Source organism: Artibeus jamaicensis, unplaced genomic scaffold, assembly GCF_021234435.1.
Source record: "Artibeus jamaicensis isolate MK-2021 breed Jamaican fruit bat unplaced genomic scaffold, CSHL_Jam_final contig_1998, whole genome shotgun sequence".
Lineage (NCBI taxonomy): Eukaryota > Metazoa > Chordata > Mammalia > Chiroptera > Phyllostomidae > Artibeus > Artibeus jamaicensis.
In genome coordinates, this window is record NW_026521407.1 from 5,232,357 (window position 1) to 5,247,558 (window position 15,202).

Below are 15,202 nucleotides of genomic sequence, written 5' to 3' on the forward strand. Positions count from 1 at the left end.
AAAACAGTATTAAATTAGCAAGACAACCAACTGTATGGGAAAACATATTTGCCAATGATACCTCAAACAAAGGTTTAATCTCCAAAATATACAAAGAACTTACACGACTCCACTCTAAGAAGACACCCAACCCAATTAAAAAATTAGGTGTGGTTCTTAATAACTGTGAGTTTGCTGTCCTTTCACTGTTCATATTTTTTCTCTTCTTTTTCTTAGATAAGTCCTTTTAACATTTTATATAATAAGGGCTTGGTGATGATGAACTCCTTGAATTTGATCTTATCTGAAAAGCACTTTATCTGTCCTTCCATTCTAAATGAAAGCTTTGCTGGATAAATCAATCTTGGATGTAGGTCTTTGGATTTTATGACTTGGAATACTTCTTCCAGCCCCTTCTTGCCTGTAAGGTCTCTTTTGAGAAATCTGCTGATAGTCTGATGGGAACTCCTTTGTAGATTACTGTCCCCTTATCTCTTGCTGCTTCTAGGATTCTCTCCTTCATTTTAATCTTGGGTTATGTAATTATGATGTGCCTTGGTGTGTTCCTTCTTGGGTCCAACTTCTTTGGGACTCTCTGAGCTTCCTGGATTTCCTGGAAGTCTGTTTCCTTTGCCAGCTTGGGGAAGTTCTCCTTTATTATTTGTTCAAATAAGTTTTCCACTGGTGGCTGTTTCTCTTCCCCTTCTGGCACCCCTATAATTCAGATGTTGGAATGTTTAAAGATGTCCCGGAGGTTCCTAAGCCTCTCCTCATTTTTTTGAATTCTTGTTTCTTCATTCTTTTCTGTTTGGTCATTTTTTTTCCTCTTTCTGGTCCACTCCTTTGATTTGAGTCCCTGTTTCCTTTCCATTACTATTGGTTTCCTGTGCATTTCCATTCATTTCAATTAGTTTAGCCTTCATATGTTCCTCTAATTTGTAACTAAAATCAACCAGTTCTGTGAGCATCCTGATCACCAGTGTTTTGAACTGTGCATCTGAAAGTTTGGCTATTTCTTCATTGCTTAGATTTATGGGCTCTGGGGCTCTAAGTTCTTCTTGAGCCATGTTTTGATCCGTTCGTGCCTGTTATGTATGAGGAGCAGAGCCTTAGATGTTCACCAGGGCCAGGCCACCCAGGTCGCTGGTTTGTGACGCTGTAGGTGGGGGCGGGGTCAGAGAGGGACAATGGCAGTCCCCTCTGCCGCTTCCCACCACTGGGGCCTGCACAATCTTTCTCACCATTCGCTCCTTCACTGGTTTATCTGTGCCCGGATGTGTGGCTGTGGTCAGCCCTCAGTGAGTCCACCACCTTGCACCCTCAGTGGGTCTGCCCGCTTCTCCACACCTGGGATCTGCCTACAGCTGACCGTGTGCCTGGGTCATGTGCCTGGGTTGGTCCGGTGGATCTTTCCTGCCCGACTCCGCTCTGCTGCTGGCTCTGTCCCTCTTACCCGTTTGGCTGAAGGGTTCCTTGTTGTCAGACTTCCATATAGTTCAATTTTCTGTGGTTTTGGCTGCGTTTTTTTGCTTAAACTTTGTTGTTTTTAAACTTGGTTGTGTGAGGAGGCACAGTGCTTCCACCTATGCCTCCATCTTAGTGGAAGTAGATATGCTCTACATTTTAATTAGCAAAAATGGTTTCCAATTTATTTAGGTAAGTGTAGACACTGCCCCACCAAGACACTGGACAATGTCAAGATCTCATTTGAAGACTTTGGGTTTTCCTCCTTTTCACATTGGTCATCTGTCTGAATAACAATTATGGAGCACAGCTCCAAGGAGAAACCAAGGACCTCTATGAGAGTCCTGATCGTGAAAAAGGCAACTCATTGATTTACAGATTGCTGTTGACAATTCAAAAACAAATGCTTTAATAAAGCAAGTTGTTTTTGAATGTTAACATCATAACTCTGATAGGCAGCTCTTTATAATCAGAGGCTAATCATTATTAATTCCTTTGACATTCAGTGCAGCGACATTAATTATAACAAACTCAGCAAATATTGAGCACAGTCCAGAGCTCTATAGCAGATGTGCTCCAATTTGGAAACCACTGTTGTGCCGTCACTGGCAGGTATGGCTGCATCATCCAACTTTGAGCATCTCCTTAATCAAAGTTAATATCTTACTCATCTGTAGATTTTTAAAAAAAAATCTGTTTTTGAAATATTTGATAATTGTTACCTATTTTTTCTCTTGGATTTTATGACTCTGAAATTGTTTGACCTAATAAATTTTTTTTCTATTTTCCATATTTAGACTCCCCCCTGCTAGATCTTTTCTTTTGATTTATGTACATTCTCATTTTCCTGATTCATGAAAACTTTTGAAAAATGAACATTGCACCCATTTATTATGTCCTGTAAGCCAGAGAGCAACTATGCACACCATTTCTTCACTCCTGGGAACTAGCTGTAGCAGTAAAGAGTCATGAAGATCTGAATAGTCTGAACAAATGCTAATTTACTTTGTTTCAGGCATATCAGTTTTGCTACAACATCTTGCTTTTGTTATTTTTTTCTCTAATCGCTTTTGTTAGGATGTCTTAGGGCGGTTGGAGGCATTTGGACTTTGTTGTTTATTTATTGCATGATCCTCAGAAAAAGACACTATGCAATACAATGGGAGAATAATTTTAGGCATGTTGCAAGGATTAGTTGTAATGCCGTTCAGAGCACATGGTAGATGTTCAGTTCATGATGAGTCACTGGGGCTAACGTTTACTGATCACTTAATTTGTGTTAGGCAGAGTGAATTACATGTATCACCTCATCAAGAGTTCAGAATAACCCAGGGAGGATTATTTAAGATAAAGCAAATGATTAATATTTTTATACCTAGAAAGTGAAGAAAGAATTAGTGGACCGGGGATTTAAACCCAGGTATTCTGATTCTAGAACCTGTTTATAACCTGAGTTGTTTCTTCCATATTTGTTATCCAGGTATTATTCTTACCATTAAATAGATTTATGCCACAGGGCTTAGTTATTAGGCAACCAATTCCCTTTTAGGAATTCTGAAACAAGCTAAGAGCATTGGTCTAAGAATAGTCTCTACCTGCAAGGTGTTTCAAGGGTACAAAGTTTCAATATAGGCATCAGTGCCATCCTCCCCTTTAGTCCTTTCCACGGGAAGAAATGAGCAGTTTCTTGTTTCTTTCCTTCACAGTCCACACAACAATCACAGTACCCACAATCCCATAATGACTCACCATCATTATCTTTATTGATGTGTCTGCCTTTCCTACTGTCCTGTGCATTTCTTGAAAGAAAGATTTGGTCCGTATGCCTTTAAAGTGCAGTCCATGGGCAACCTGTGAGTTTTTTAGGCCTCACTCTAGACTTACTAAATTAGATATAAATTGGAGACATGGAGAATAACTCTAGAATTGCCATGTGATTTTTCTAAAAAAAATTCGAGTAGCACTGAACTATGACTTATTTCTCCACTCAGATTGCCTAGCATAGTGGCTGAAATAGTGTTAAATAAATGAACAAATGAATGACTAGATGAATGGGTACAAAATATTGTATATTTTTATATGCAATCTATACGTAACAGGGAGGACTCCTTTCCTTAAGAGATCTAATCAAATTTGGTTCTAAGTACAGATTTTGTGCTCTGTGGAAGTTTAAAGATCTTGCGTATATTTATAATGTATTTGCTCTTGTGGTCCATGCTGCCTCCCACTCTGGTATTGGTATATATATTTCCTGTTTTACTTCACATCAGCCCAGATATGAAACTTAATACTTCCACCAGTGTCTACGAGAAGTCTACTCAAATGGAGCATTTTGTAAAATTGGTAGATTTTCCGGAGTCTATAAAGGCAAGGGGGGAAGAGTCACATCACAGAATCTTCTCCTTTCATTTTCTCTCTCCTCTTCTGCCCAGTTTACCCCCAAATAGTTCTTGTTAAGCACAGCCCTTCAGCTCTCTACAGCACTGACCTCAGACTCACCCAAACAAAACCAACTCCGATCGCTCGGTAGAACTACATAGGCTGTTTCATTTACCCACCATCCTAAGATGGTAGTTCAAAGTTTGTTTTTTGTTACAGATCTAATACTTCCTCTGTTTTATACTTCTATCTCCCCCTGCAACAGGATGGAGAGAGGCTGTTTTTGAATCACCAGGCTGAATTCCTTGTGGTGTCCAGGGGTAGAAGGGAGAGGTGGGTTGGCAGATTAAGGGTTAAACCTGCAGGGCTCTACCCCTGAGATGGTACAACCAGGATGCCAAGATGGATCTCTGTGTTGGGAGGGGGAAAGGGGAGAAGAACAGACAGGAAAATAGCAAACCCTTGTCTTGTCAAACGAATGGGATGCTGAGCCTTCTGTTCTATTTTCAACCCTCATTTCTTGCACAGTCCTCAGTTCAATCCCTGTCAGGCTTTCCTTGCATTTGGCTGATCCCAGAAATCCAGATCTGCACATCTAAAGTTGATGAGTCCAGACGTTTAGTGGAAATTAGTTTACTCATCACTCTGACTGTTTAATTCACCGGCCAGCAAACCCTGGCGCACCCCAGCCACAGAGGTAATCTGGAATACCTTAAAGGAAAGCTAGCCCTGAGTGGGATCAGTCGTCATAGTGATATTATGGGACACTGAGATAGTTGCACTCAGACAGACATATTACAGAAAAAAAGTATATTCAAGGCATAAAGCAACACTTTTCATTGTTTTGTATTATTATTATTTTATTTAGTGAAGCACAGAAAGAAGAAGAGCACAGATTTGGGGCATTAAACATAGTGTTGTTTAAACCCTGCTCTCCCATTTACTGGCCTGTGATTCTGGGAAAAGTTGCTTATCTTCCTGTGCTTCAGTTTCCATCTTCACCAAAGAAGACGATAATAGTAAATTAGAGTATATGTTTCGATAAAATCAAAGCATAAAAAGCACCCAGCATGGTGCTAACAAAGAAATACCCCCTGTCCTTGTACCAGTTAGTTCTTAGATCATTTGGTCAATTAGGCTCATCCCCTATCTGTGGGGTACGGAGGCTTGTGCCAGGGTACAGAGCTCTCCAGAGTGCTGCATGTGTGTGCCTGTGTGCATTCATGTACATGTGTACAGGCAAGGGGGTTAGCTTGTGTTTGAAAACATATTTGAGCATATAATGCAGTGGTTAGGTGGTTATCATATTTTTAGTTATTATTATAAATATATTTATTTATGGTTTTTATAACTATAAATAATGAACATAATGAATAATGAACATTGAATGAACATATAATGAATAATGTTCAATAATGAACATAAGTCAATAAAGGGAGAGCAGGGGTTTCCATTTTCGAAAAGAAGAAACTGAGGGTCTCAATGGTTTTTTCAAATTTATCTTTCAAGGAAGGGATGGAGACAACTCAGTCTATTTCTGACCAATGAGAATCGCTTCATACTGAGGTGTGAGATGGAACATTTTGTTTAAATTTAACCTAGTTCAGGTCTCCTTCCACCAAGGGTGTCTGGTGGTGCAGCAACAGTCTTTCTTTCTTTCTCTCTTTCTCTCTTTCTCTCTTTCTCTCTTTCTCTCTCTCTCTCTCTCTCTTTCTTTCTTTCTTTCTTTCTTTCTTTCTTTCTTTCTTTCTTTCTTTCTTTCTTTCTTTCTTTCTTTCTTTCTTTCTTTCTTTCTTTCTTTCTTTCTTTCTTTCTTTCTTTCTTTCTTTCTTTCTTTCTTTCTTTCTTCTTTCTTTCTTTCTTTCTTTCTTTCTTTCTTTCTTTCTTTCTTTCTTCTTTAAAAATATTTTATTTATTTATTAGAGAGAGAGGAGAAGGGAGGAAGAAAGAGAGGGAGAGAAAGATCAATGTGCAAGAGAAACATTGATCAACTGCCACTCACATGCCCACAGCTGAGAACCTGGCCTGGAACCCAGGCACTTGCCTTGACCAGGATTTGAACCAACCCACTGAGCCACACCAGTCAGGGCTGACGATCTTCTTTCAAGGTTGTGTTCCTGTTCCTTGAATTAACAACTCTTGGGAAAGGGACATGGTGTTTACCATAGTAGTTACCACTGCCATGCTTCCTGTCTGGACCGGAATAATCTTCTTGAGGGTGGGAAGCACCTTTCCCCACTTCATGGGTTCAGCCACGGGGCCCTTGTCTGATTTCTCAAGGCTGTGTCTTCAGGGCCATGCTCACAGCTGGCTCCAACAGGGTTCTCAGGGACAGGTGCTGCTAAGGCCTGGGCCCACAACCTGGCACAGCATCACTTTCTGTTGATGGTTAAAATCAACACAGCCCCGTGATCTTCCAAGGGTCAATTGAAGGGGACGTTTTCATGCCTAGGTGGAAGGGGTGTCCAAGCATTTGAGACAATTACATTGGCCACACCACATTTCTGAGATCCTTGCACCTACAGGAAACTACATTCCACTTGGCTCAGGTGTCTACTCACCACGGATGGGTTATCACTGAGGCATGTTTATCTTTGAGATCTAATTCCCACATGTCTAACCCCAGATTCTTTGTCTCATGGTGAATGAAGCTTAATCACTTATCAGGAAGGACCTGATAGTCACATAGCCAGGTCTCATTTCCTAAAACTGAAAAAAGTTTCCCCACCTCCTGGGGTTAGGATTGGTGGAGGAAGATACTTATACTGTGTTGTGGTAAGTCAATTTTCTTTAAGAAACTAAACAATTTTTCTAAGTTAGACACATATGTCTCATCCTAGCCAGCCTCAATCTGAGTTATTATGTCTTGCTAATTTTAGTTCCCATTAAGTCTTCCTGACATCAATAAATAAGTTTGGGGGGTATTGATGGACCAAACAAATGAGTAAATGAATGAATGAGAGAACACATAGTATTGAAAGGATGTATACCTATCATTCCTGATAGCATTGATTAACAGCAGCAGGTACTAAGGCTACTGTCTGTGTTAACATTAACACCCTGTCCTCAAAGGGCTTAGACTTTCATAGTTTCCTGCTGGTAAAACAGAGGAATTTAGGGGCAACGTTCTCAGTCCCAAGAAATGGCAGCTGGCTTTGTTTTTGCTCCTCCGCTAAGACGTTAAATGGCAGCTGACTGTGATAATGAAGTCATTGCTAATTCTTACGAGGGAATCCCTCAGGCAAATCCCTTTAAAGTTCTAATTTCTGAGATCATTCAAATCAGACATCAAATTGTACTTTTCATAAAAATTCAATGAAACATCAAGCCAAGGGCAGGACAGATGTTGCCATTATGGATGATCAGTGGATTGTTTGCTGAAAGTTCATTTATAGGTGCATCATTTTGTGTAATATGTGTATTAATAATGTTCAGAGTGTCTTGCTCAGGAGCTATTTCACCAGTTTTAAGGTATGAAGTGAGACCCTGGCAGCTGTATTCTTTTCTACCTCTCTCTACCTATCTAGATATTTATTTAATACTCACCCGAGGACATTTGTTCATTGTCTGTAGCGAGAGAGGACGAAAGAGAGAGAAACATTAATGTGAGAGAGAAACATCAATTGGTTGCCTCTTGTAAGCACCCTGACTGGGGACCGAACCCACAACCTAGGTATGTGCCCTGACTGGGAATTGAACCTACAAAATATCAGTTACAAGATGACACTCCAACTACCTGAACCACACAGGCCAGGGCACAGCATCTGAGCTCTTAACAAGCTCCGCAGTGGATTCTGGTACACACCTATGTCTGAGACTCAATCTGCTACACATGTGCACGCACATGTTCGCACAAATAAATAGATACTTGTGCCTTCCCCCAAAACATTGAAGAGGCCAAGACAATGAGGACTGAGATAGTGAGAGGTTAAAGAGAGAGAGGAATGGAACAACTTCTAACTAATCTGTTCTTTTGGCTTTAATTTCATTTTATCTCCAGTCCATTCCCCATTATTCCCAGTTAGTTACTTTTCTAAACCACAAATATTGTTGTACCCTTTTGATTAAAAGCAAAAACAAAACACAAAACTTTGGATGGTTTCTCATTCCTGGTGAAGCAGAGTCTACATTATTAATCATGACTTTTTCCTGAGAGCCTTCCCACATGCTCAGACCTGTTTTCCCATTTTTTTCTCATATTCACTCTAGCCACCCTTGGCTACTTACCATTTGCTCACCAAGCCTCACATTTCTATATTTCTGTGCCTTCCTTCAAGCTTTCTTCTTGGAATGCTTTTCTCTCAATCTAGATTGAGAGGTGTTCATACTTCAAAATAAAGCTAAATCTCAAGTTACTGACCTTTCCCGACACTATCTAATATGTGAAAAGACAAGAATAAGAAAATCTGTCTTACAGGTCAATACATGCAATTTCAGGGAGGGTACACTTTGATGCAAGCTTATCATTCGAGGGGGCTGGTTATCAGAAGGCAATGTTACTGAAGACTATAGCCTACAGGAGCCAAACTGGGTTTTTTGTTTTAAACTATCAAATTTGTTCATGGTTAATATCTACCTTAAATATGTGTAGGACAGAGATACTTCAGTCCTAGTTTATGATGAAAACATTTAGGCCACATTGAACAGATTAATTTTTTTTCTAGAAAAAACCTTGTAGCTACGCACCCATACAAACCACCTCCCTTATTAATTCTGATAGAAGAAAAATCAGGAGTTTCTATCTCCCCCTCAAAATTTCACAATAAAAGTGGTGAAACTGGCAGAAGAGTTGAAAGAATTATATAGTGGACACCCAAATACCTACCACCTGGATGCTGCCTTTGTTACTATTTTGCTATATGTGCTTTATTACATGCCCATCCTTCTAGCTATTCATCTGCCCATCCATTTATTTATCTTATTTTCCATGCGTCTCAAAAAGCAAGCTGCAAACCTCAGTACACTTCAGATCCTTTCCCTTGTTAATGCAGAATGTTAAGACTTTCACAGGAAAGCTCAGCAGTTCAAGCATATGCATTTCTCTTTAATCAGGAACACATAATAGCTGCACTATAATTTTACACTGCATGCGGTCTGTTTCCTGTTGAAAGCATGGTCACACTGAGCAAGCTCACCTACTTCTGTGGTTTCTTATAAAATTCTCCTGTCAGGTAACATCACCAGAAAGCAAAGCATTTTCAATAATGCTAGCTTGGGTATTGCAGACATTCCATGGGAAAAGTGATTTGATCATATGCCATTACTATTTGTGTGATGTGAGGTCAATATAAACATTTGCTGGATAGCCTATGTTTCTTCAGTTTTTGTAGAGATGTGGTTAAAGATAATTTTTTAATATGACTTACTAGCCTTAAATTAGAAATCAAGGGATACTGTCTGGTTGAATGAATACATAACATGGTAAGAGACATACTCCTTGAAGTTACAGTTTCTCAGTGGAGGGATGAGAATAGTGACTTGGAAATCAGGGAAGAGAAGGTGAAGGTAGGGTTTGTAAGTTGACAGATCCAATGTGAGAACGCTATTTAACACTGTGAAATTAACATCAGAAGCACCAAATCTGGAACTAGTTAAAACTAGGAAACTCTTGGGAAGTGAATTGGTCAGGAGAGGGCTGTGGAAAGAGAGCAGTGATTTTTTTTTTTATCATAATGGCTTCTTTAATTGTCACCATCATCATCATCATAATATCACATTGTTATTTGCCAAGAAGTATTACAAGCTATTTCCATTTATGTTACAGTTTTTAAAGTGGTACATTACATTTTAATTAATTTTCTTTTATAAGAGTCATGTGAGGTATACATTATTGTTATTGCTATTTTACAGATGTGGAAACTGAGTCTTGAAGCAAAACTGGAAGCTTTGAAGTCAGGAATTGGGTTCTAAAGTCTATGTTATTTAGTGTTTCATCTTCATAACTTTGTTAAAGTAGAAAATATCTGTGAGAAAAGTTATTTCTGGCCATTGGTGGCAAGAAAACTCTTAAAAAAAAAACCTTGTAAGTTTCCTTTGATCAGATAACAAAACTTATGTAAGTGCTATGTAAAGTCCCTTCTCTGCTTTTTTTAGAAGTCCTAACATCAATCTATTGCTCAAATATTGTAATTATTCCACTCTCATTTTAGCTTCTGATCTCATTTTTATTTTTACCCTCTTTGTGTGTAGTCAAAGTATCCAAAGTATATAAACAAACAGACAAATGTGACAAAACATCATTCCATTGCTCACTTGTTTGCTTCTACCCTGATGATTTTATTTAAAATTCTACACATTTCATAATTTCTGGAATTGTTGTGACTTCTGTAAGAATGCTTCCTGAGGATTCAAAATAACCATCAAGTCATTTGCTAATCAAAATTCACATGGTATTGAAAATGCAACATAAAGATCTTTATTCCAGTTGCACAATAAAAGTGATACATGATTTGCTTTTTTACTAATGAGAGGTCTGCAAAACTGATGGATTCTGGGGGGGAAACCTGATATTATCAGGACAGTTTTATAAAGAGAAGATCATGGGGCTTACATTTTCTCTGTGGGTTAATGCTTTCTAGTATACAAGTACCCACACCATATCTGGACCCCAACGTTTTTGATCATTCATCCTTGAATGAATTTATTCTTCAACACTCTAATGGGCTGCTGTGCCTCCCAAGGATCATCAGGGGTAACTCTGCTCACATAGCACCAGACCTTTAAGCAAACCTCTTGAGTAAAAATGCTGATCCTCCAGAGTGAGATCCACAGAGACCTAAGATTATCTAACTTTTTATTTCTAGTGTCAAGCAGCTCTCATCTCAAAAGGGATCAATATGTTAAGATAGGTTTTAAAAAATCTCCTTAAGAGCTCCTACCCTTCATGACAGCATGGATGGAACTAGAAAGCGTTATGCTAAGTGAAATAAGCCAGGTGGTGAAAGAGAAATAGCAGATGATCTCACCTATAAGTTGAACCTATTCAATAAAACAAATGAGCAAGCAAAATACAACCAGAAACATTGAAATAAAGAACAAACTGACAGTTATGAGAGAGGAGTGGGGAGAGGCATAATAGGGGGAGGGACATCAAGGAACATGCATAATAGACACATAGACAAAGCCAAAGAGGGTGAGTTCAAAAGTGGGAGGCAAAGAGGGACAGGCAGGATAGGGGGACATGGTGGGATGAAAATGGAGACAACTGTATTTGAACAACAATTAAAAAATTCCTTAAGAAGGACATCCTTTTCTACAATAGGCCATGCTAATAAGACAGGGAGTCAGTAACTCTACCTAATACACAAAAACAAACACAGGGAGGCTGCCAAATTGAGGAGACAAAGAAATATGGCCCAAATGAAGAAAGAGAACAAAACCCCAGAAAAATAACTAAAAAAATGGAGATAACCAACCTATCAGATGCAGAGTTCAAAACACTGGTGATAAGGGTGCTTAAAAGACTCACTGAATACAACAACAACATAAATTAAAAAATGAAGGTTACACTAAATGGAATAAAGGAAAATCTACAAGGCACCATCAATGGAGGGGAGGAAGGCAGGATTCAAAGCAATGATTTGGAATGGAGGAAGAAATAAACATTCAACCAGAACAGTAGGAAGAAAAAGAATTCAAAAAACGAGGATAATAAAAGGACCCTCTAGGACATCTTGAAACATACCAACAACCAAGTCATAGGGAAGCCAGAAGAAGAAAAGAAACAGCAAGAAATGGAAAACTTACTTGAAAATATAATGAAAGAAAACTTCCCCAATTTGGTGAAGGAAATAAACATGCAAGTCCAAGAAGCACAGAGTCCCAAACAAGTTGGACCCAAAGAGGACCACACCAAGACACATAATAATTAAAATGTCAAAGGTTAAAGATAAAGAGAGAATCTTAAAAGCAGCAAGAGAAAAGTAGAGAGTTACCCACAAAGGAGTTCCCATAAGACTTTCAGCTGATTTCTCAAAAGAAACTTTGCAGACTAGAAGGGATTAGCAAGAAGTATTCAAAGTGATGAAGAGCATGGACCTTCAAGTTAGATGACTCCATCCAGCAAAGCTTTCGTTTAGAATGGAAGGGCAGATAAAGTGCTTCCCAGACAAGGTAAAGCTAAAGGAGTTCATCATCACCAAGCCCTTCTTATATGAAATGTTAAAGGGACTTATTTAAGAAAAAGAAGATCAAAACTATGAATATTAAAGTAGCAATAAATTTACAACTATCAACAACTGAATCTAAAAAAAAACTAAGCAAACAACCAGAACAGGAAAAGAATCATAGATATGGAGATCATTTGGAGTGTTATCATCTGGGAGAGGGAAGGGGGAAAATGGGAAAAAAGTTGCAGGGATTAAGAAGCATAATTAATTGGTAGGTACCAAATAGACAGGGGGTTGTTAAGAATAGTAGAGGAATTAGAGAAGCCATAGAACTTATATGCATCACCCATAAATATAAACTAAGGTGGGGAATGCTGGAGGGAAAGAGGGTACCAGATATAGGGGGGCAGCAAAGGGGGAAAATTGGGACAGTTGTAATACCATAATCAATAAAATATATTTTAAAGAAAGATGTGTATCTGGCCTTAAAATATGTGTTCCTTCCCTTCCCTCTCCAGGTTGATGAATATTTCAGTCTCTGGAACCAAGGTAAGCTAAGAAAATGGCTTGAAAATGGCTTATATAAGCCATTTTCAAGCCTGATCAAGCTTAAAAAATACTGCCAAAGAACATCATAGAGTTGCATCCTGAATCTATCTGAAAACAATCAAGGAGAAGTCCCTTGTTATTGCCACAGTACCAGCTCCCAGTGGAGTTAAAATGTAAGGTGTAAGCAACTCTTCCTGACTTCATAGGGTGTTTGTACCTTAGCTGGGAATATCATGATGCTGTTCCTAACATAAGAAAAGGAGAAGATCTCAGAACTGAAATGTAAAAACAAGCAAACTAAAAGAGAGTTTGAGATGATGTTACTGTCAAAGCAATCAATCAATGAATGAATTGAATGGCATAATGTATTAAAATAGAGAAGAGACGAGATCTGAATTATGTTTAAAAGAAAAAAGACCTGGTTTGGTTACAGTGTAAGATGCAGGGTGAGTCAGGAATAGGAGCAGAGCATTCAATGAGATGTCAGGTGGCAGTAGTGGGGTATATTATGGTGGGGGAAGTGGAAAGGAGAGAAGTATGAATTTGGGGCACATATTGTGGACATGGGGAACTGAAAGATGCATTGATAGACTACTTAGGTGATGGAATTATGGCTTGAAAGAGGAAGGAATCAGAGATGACCTCTAGGTTTTTGGCTTGAGCAACTGGATAGATGGTGGTGTCATTCACTGAGATGGAAAACTTTGGATGGAAATAAATTTGGGAATATAAGTGGTAACTTTCATGTTGGATACAATGAATACACAATTGATTCCCAAGTGGCATATGAAAAAGAACTTGAGCTATTTTAATATAAGAGACAATGTATTCTATGATCACACATATGTACAAATATGCATAAGATAGAACCAGAAAATGAATGAATTAGGTTTCCACTTACATGCTATGGGCAGTCCTTATGTTTCAAGTTAAATCCAAGGTCCTGATCAAGTTTGTAAGCATCAGAAATTGGTCACTTCTTGGAAAACTTCATGTTTTAGCTTATGATGAATATTTTTTAAAAAACAGGGCAGTTTATTGAAGTACTTTTTTAAAACAAACAATATTTTTGTCTGTAAAAGAACAAAAGAAACTAATTGCTAAATTTCTTGATGCATGGGATATATGTTGTAATTACTAGTAACTTCTGGTTTTCTCCACCTTTATAAAGCATAAAGGCTTAAAAATGTTTGTAGAATCTATAACCATTTGTATATATTGTCTCTTCAATTAGGCTGTAAGGTTTTGACAGTAGGAACAATGTGTTATGCATCTTGGAATCCACCTAGTAACTAGGAACATGGTGCAATGAAAAAAAATGACATTGTGGATTACAAAAGATATGAATGTGAATCTTCATTTCACATTGAGAAAGTCACCTGCCTTGGTAAATTTATACTTTATCTGAAAACTTTAGTAATCATACTTATTTCCATGTAGTTGCCTTGAAAATGAAATAAGAAAAGTTTAGCAAAGCCTAACACAGTTCTTGGCATATATTGAAGTGCTCAATAAATGTTAGTTTCCCTTCCCTAAGCATGATTCTATGGACTGAGTTAGTAAATATTTGTCAAATACATGAATGACATTATCTTTAGAATATCATTACCATTAAATCCTAATAGCTCTTGCATTTTGGGTCAAAAGGACACTCTGTCAACCCTTTTCTATTTGGTGTTAATAGCCATATAGTGTCACAGATCACAAAACCATACTTAATGTTTGTTGCTATTATCAATCAGTACAGCTGAACACAGCCCACTGAATATAATTGAGTCAGATTAATTTAATAACTGAAAGTGAACATTAGCATTTATGGGAATGGGAATAAAATTGTCCCCGTGACAAGTTAAAATTACTGTTGCTGTTCATCAATTTTAAAACCGCTGACTCTGAATTTCCACCTGCATCTTTCAAAATGATCTTTCTGTCTTCCCATTATTTTTTTAACAGACACTTAGGCAGAATTCTTCTCAGTTGTGCTAAGAATAAAGCTAGAAAGTAGCTGGAGGAAAAAAAAACCTGTTTCTAATTGAACAATTTATACCAATATTACTTAAATCTTATATGAGAAATTAGAGGAGTTAAAAATAGTTTTTTGCAATACAGTTTTGACATTGTATTTTGTATGATCATTCTCCCCTTGAAATACTAATGTATAGGAACCCTCGCTTCTAAATACTATGTCACAATGTATGTGCACTATTTGGGACTTATTAAACTCTAGGTCCCTGCCAGAAATTTGAGAACTATTGATTGATAAATGATTAAGTGGATTTTTCTAAGTTTTCTCTAGTTTCCATAGAGTCACTTCTGCTCTAATGTCTAACAAGTCAATGACATCCAATTCTTCTAATAACATTCATATCTACAGAGGTCTGTAGGCTCTTCTCTCCATTGAGTGAAGGAAACTGGGTTTGTATTTTATGCCCCCACCATTCTCTATAGGAAATCAGAACACATTTGAGTCACCCATACGAAGAGGGGAAATGCTACTTGGTCTACTGAGGACCAGGGTTTTGGGGCCAAACCAGACTCTAGATTCTCATTTTTCTAAATGTATTTCAGCCTTTCTCCCCAGTCTGGTATTTCAGGAAGTATCCAGCTACCATGTAAAGTAGCTGGCTTCATTGGAGAAGGTTACATATTCCAAGGATGCGTTCTGAGAAATAGATGAAAGGAAAACATTCTAACAATGTAGGCTAAATTAAAAATAAAGAAAA